The following is a 5719-nucleotide window of genomic DNA, read 5'->3' as shown; positions in this document are numbered from 1 at the left end:
AAATACCGTGTTGGGAGGGACGCGTCCTGCCAGCGGATCTCTCCGAAGGTTTATGCTAACGAGGTCCTGCGGCTGCGGAGGGACGGCTCGCTGGCGCGCGTCCCGGGGCGGGCAGCGGCGGCTCCCGGGGCTCCAGCCGCGCCGCCCGCGAGCCCTCCGTCGGCCCCGCGCTCGGGCCCTGAGGCTCCGCGCCCCCGCCGCGCTCCTCGGGGCTCCGTGCGCGCAGCCTGGGCCGCGGGCGCCCACGCGGGGTGCGGCTGCCGGGCGGGAGGGCGAGGACACCCGCGGGGCCTCGGGCATCGGGGCGCTCGCCTCCGGTCGGTGGGGGCCGACAGCCCGCGGCCCCCGCCTGTCACCCGCGCAGGGGCTGGGCGCGGGGCGGGGCCGCTCCTCCGGGAGCGTTCGCGCGGGGCCCCGCGGGCGCCGTCCCTGGGAAGAGACGTGGGGCGGGGGTGCACGCCTCGCGGGCTGCCCGCTCCCCCTGAAGAGGTCAGCGCGGGATGCGCCTTGCCCGGGGAGGGCCGCTGGGAGGAGGGTCGCGGGCCACGCGGCCCGAGCGGGCGGAGGGCCGGCGACGGAGGCGGGGCGCGGGGAGGGGCCGCCCCGGGGCGGTGTTTGTGTGCACACGTGCTTCCCCGCCGCGTGCAGCCGAGCGTGGCTGGGGCTCGCGCGCTCCCTGCTCTGACCCCGCGAGCCCGCGCGGCTGCGCTTCCCGGCCGAGGAGGACGCCCCCCGCCCCCCGCCCTCCGCTCCCCGCCCCCCGCGAGCGCCCGAAGCCGGAGGGGTCGGTGCGTGGGGCCCGGGGCCCGGAAGAGCTCAGGCGCTGGGGGGCGGCTTCCCCGCGGCGGCTCACGCGGGTCGCACCCGCTTCCCGGGCGGCTTTCCCGCCACATTTCTTGATAAAAGGCCCAACGCGAGGAGCCGGTGGGAAAGCGGGCTCGGGGCGCGGCCGATCCTGCGGGGCCGCGCGCATCCCCCTGCTGCTCCCGGCCGCCGCGGAAGGGTGCAAGGAGCCCCGGGTCCCCGCGGGAGGGTGCAAGGAGCCCCGGGTCCCCGCGGGAGGGTGCAAGGAGCTCCGGGCCCCCGCGGAAGGGTGCAAGATGCTCTGGGCCGCCGCGGGAGGGTGCAGGGAGCTCCGACCCCGCAGAAGGGTGCAAGGTGCTGCGGGCTGCCGCGGAAGGGTGCAAGGAGCCCCGGCCCCCGCACCCCTGCGGGAGGGTGCAGGGAGCCCCGGGTCGCCGCGGAAGGGTGCAAGGAGCCCCGGACCCCGCGGGAGGGTGCAGGGAGCTCGGGGCCCCCGTGGAAGGGTGCACGTGCACCAGGAGAGGTGGGTGAGGCGGGCCCCTCCGGTCCGCCCGCAACCCGCGCCTCGGTGCCCGCGCCCTGGTCGCGTCCCCGGTCCCCCCTCCCCCCGCAGGCCCTCCCTTGGCCACTGAGCAAGGCCTGCGTCGTTGCCCCACCGCCCGTGGGGCTGCTAGCTGTGACAACCTCTCGGATTAAAGCAGATCTTTTTTTTTAAAGATTTTATTTATTAGCAACAGAGCATGAGCAACAGAGAGAGAGGCGGAGGGACAAGCAGGCACCATGCAGGGAGCCCGATGCGGGACTCGATCCTGCGACTCCAGGATCACGCCCTGGGCGGAAGGCAGGTGCTAAACCGCTGAGCCACCCCGGGCTGCCCTAAAGCAGATCTTCGGCTCCTAGCCTGTCTTGCCGGTTTATACTTCCCTTCCAGACGGTCCCAGAAAAGGCCCTGAATAAATCTTTGGGCAGTTTGGGGTTTGTAAATTGGGTCCAGATGATTGGGGGGAGGGAGACAGGGAAAGCAAACAGAATGGATTACACCAAGGAACTGAGGAAAACTTAGACTACGTGGAATGGGAGAAGAACCCTTGCAGAGAGACTTTGGGTTGATAGCAGCTCCTGGGTGAAGGCGCTGGTCTAGAAGGTCTTTCTGTCCGGGACCTTGCAGACTCCTCTGCCATCAGTTTGTTTCACTCCAGTTGCCAGTGGGGGTGGGCTGCAGAGAATTGAGGGTAATTCGTGATTACCTCAGATTGCACCCCCTCGCTGCTCCAGCCATACACATGCCAAGTAGGGGAAAGGTAGTTACTGATTGATCTGAGAAAATTGTTTCTCAAAAAAAAACAAAAACAAAAAACAAAAAACAACAACAACAAATCCAATTTCCTTAAAGAATTAAACATTCTTCAGTTTTTTTAAAAAGAAAAACCGCTACCAGCCCCATAGGGACGGGACTTGGCTGAAGCAGCTGATTAGCTGATGATAATGTCAGTCCACTGAATTAAACCTTAGGGTTTCTAATGAAATCCTTGAGGTTTTAATTTTCCACCATCCTTTTGTGGTGACTTTTTTATTTTTTTGTAAAAGCAGGAGCAGTTTTTTAAAGTCACAATTCTGATTAGTCACCCAAAAACATTTACAGTTTTAAAACTAGATCCTGAAAGACATTTTATTTCATGGGGCTGCTGTTAAGTGAGTTACCTAATGTGAATTTGTGGAAGTAATAAAAGGAAATTAAAACCAAAAGTCAGTGTTAGATATAATGATTTAACCGTATCTGAAAGTCTCCCAGGCAGGCTGCTATTCTAAGTAAAGTGTTTCTATAGCCAAAGTGTGTGTGTTTGTGGGGAGGGGGGGTAGTTTTGGATATAAACATCTATTACATAGTTGGCATGAAATTGTATTCTTTAAAGTTGCTTAGTTATCTTTGCTTTCAGTTAGAATAAACTGATGTCTCAAGGAAAGGAATTGTAACTTATGGAAAGTAGTTTTGAGTGTTGCTTAGACATTCTGCTTGGTAATCTGTGAAGTGGCAGGAGAAAAAATAAATTTTATTATGGAAATTAAAATAACTGTGCTAGTTTCCTTGCCATGCTTTGCAACTATGACTTATTTTAGAATTTGTAACTGAATGAGAAATAAGGTAAAGACAATTTCATTTTCATTCTCATAAAAGGCTTACATTTATCCTGGCATTCATTCACTTAATCACTCACTCATTTATTCAGCAAATATTTTCTGAGCTCCAACTATGTGCCCAGTGTGGTTCTAAGCAGAAGGGATACAATGGTGGAGCAAGACACAATTGCTGCTCCTCCCATGTGCCCAGTTTAGTATAGGAAACACAAAATGAACAACCAGGTATACCAAAATGAGATAAAGGTACAGATAGGAGGACACCTAGCAGTCCTGGATAGGTGGGGTTGATAGAGAAGGGTAACCCTGGAAAGAAAGGCTGATCAAAGGAAATGAAATTCTCACCGAGACCTAACTGGAAAAGGTATGAGACTTTGCAGACAGAACAGTAAAAGGCTGAGAGGTGAGATAGCACAGTTCATTTGAGGGCCTGAAAGAAATGAAGTTGGTTGGAGCACACTTTCTAGAAGGGGAGTGACTGGAGCTGGATCTGGAGACCAAGAGACCAGATTCTGAAAGGCCTTTAAACCAGGTAACTTTCTTAGCTAAATAAATGGAGGTTAGGATGACCTGACTTCTTGATCTTGGGATCCATGTGCATGTAGAAGATGCTAGAGAAGTTGTATGCTTATTGAAACTCAAGACCACCTGATTGATAGTCTCACTAACTGAAGATTAACTCATTCATTGAACAAACTTTAACATTAGTGTGTTCCAGGAACTTTGCTACGCTAGGCAGCATTTTAACAATTTCTGGGATGTTACGAGGACAGGCTAGTTGAGGTATTTTTGCTTCCCTGCTACTGACTGGACTCTAGGCACTTTAATCACGTTAAGTCCTTAAGCATTTATCTCCCTTGTACTTCATGAATTGCCTGTATGCTTAAAATTTAACCAAAAATTCTAATGCTTCACACTGTATTAGTTATATAAGTACCTCCTGAGCTGAATTGATAGTCTCAAAAATTCATTGTATATCAATGACAACACTTTACTCCCTAAATCATATCCAACTTTATCCCCACTGCTGGGATGAGAATTGATCTTCAGTTATTTGGGTAACAAGGGACAGAAATTTTACTATTTTTGGATCTTTGCAGCTAGTAAAGAGCAAAATCTGTAAAGTCATGACTTACAGGAGATTTTTGCTTGTAAATGTAGTGTAACGGTAATTGTTGAAATTATTGATATATATCACATGTGGTTTTCAGACTATTTCGCCTTTTCCAATTGGTTTAAATTAAAATCACCAACTCATAAAAAAATAGTTTCCTAGTCACAAGATTTCACAAGTCTTTCTTACAATTATAACTTGAATTTATGTAGGAATGAGCTTCGGTAGCCTGAAGACACAATACCTGAGAGTCTCATGGATGCCCTAAACACAAAAATGCCTGGGATTCTCCTAAAGTAACTTAAACCCTTTAGGTAAAGAGAACGTTGAAAAGCTCTGAAAATTATTTAGGGAAGATGCCTGGGATGAATATTCGTTCCTTAAATATTCTGAGTATGGTCTTTGGATATCTATTTCCTGTCTGATCCCCTCCAGGCCTTCACCCGTCACATGTCTGGTTATGTTTTGATTGTGGCTTCTGTCATACTGAAAATGTGGCTAGCAGACCAGACACATAGAAATATTTCATATTTTGTTAGAGATCCTCAGATATTAATATCATGGGTTATATTTTCTGAACTTTTATTGACTGTTACCATATTGTTGACTTTTTTTAGATCTGGTCTGATTTTGTGAAATGTTTGAATAGATGTACTTCTGATAGTTTATATCAGTGACATACGGTCCACACATACAGAAAAGTGAATAAAAGCAGATGTGCTTTGAATATTTGAGAAATATTCATATTTATATACCAGTGATGCTTTTTGGTAAAGTAAATATGTGAACAAATGAGTGAACTTAGTAGACTATTTTAGGTTATTTAATTAAAAGAGCATTGGCCAGAATTGTAGGAAGACCTTTCCAGATTTATGGTTAAGCACCATGTCTAATATATAGTGATTTATGGAAGATCTTGCTAAATAATTTGATCTTTGTCCTCTAATGCTAGTATACTAACAGATCCTACCATCCACATGGATTTTAGGGTGTTATATTTAGAATGTAAAATATAAACTTTATATTATGTCATCACATGATAGGTGAGTCAGCCAAGGCTCAGAACATTGAAGTGACCCATACAAGCTCACATGGTAAGTTAGAAATAGAATCAGGTTTAGTCTTTTGACTCCCAGTCTAGTTTTACTTTCTTATTTACTGTGTGGTTTTCTGTCCAAACTAATGCAGTTTTAATTTTATTCAATTACTCCAGCATGTCTTAGCACTAAATGCATACATGGTCCAGCAGGAGAGACGTAAAGCACAGCTGATGCCCTGGAGAATTCTATCTCCTGCTAATAGGGAAATGTGACATTTTTTCCTTATTAAGTGAATGTATAGTAAATGTGATTTCATGGGAGGGGGGGAAAAAACCAAAGAAATAAACAAGCCCAGCTTAACTAGGCATTTTCCAGAAAGCTTGGATTCATTAGACATCCGTTTCATACAATGATGGAGTTTGGCTTTTTAACCGAGTATGTCAATTAAGCTTGATGTCTTCTCTGTGTTCCAACTTCAGGGATGAGAAAAATGGTTACAACCAAAAAGAAAAAGCTCTATCATGGCAGATATTTTTAAAAGTTCTTTCTCTTCTTTATCTCTTCTTTGTCAGTCAACTAAAAGTGCCCTTATTTATTTTACTTTACTTTTCCCAAGTGTTAAAAG

At 48.6% G+C, this 5719-nt stretch overlaps 1 protein-coding gene across 5 annotated transcripts in view; it reads left to right on the top strand.

The window, feature by feature from the left end:
* The window catches only part of COL24A1 (collagen type XXIV alpha 1 chain), a 387323-nt gene that overhangs the window by 854 nt on the left and 380750 nt on the right, over positions 1-5719 (top strand). The window lies entirely within an intron of this gene.

The sequence above is a fragment of the Canis aureus genome, chromosome 8 (genome assembly GCF_053574225.1).
Source record: "Canis aureus isolate CA01 chromosome 8, VMU_Caureus_v.1.0, whole genome shotgun sequence".
NCBI lineage: Eukaryota > Metazoa > Chordata > Mammalia > Carnivora > Canidae > Canis > Canis aureus.
This window is presented reverse-complemented; position numbering and strand designations above follow the sequence as displayed.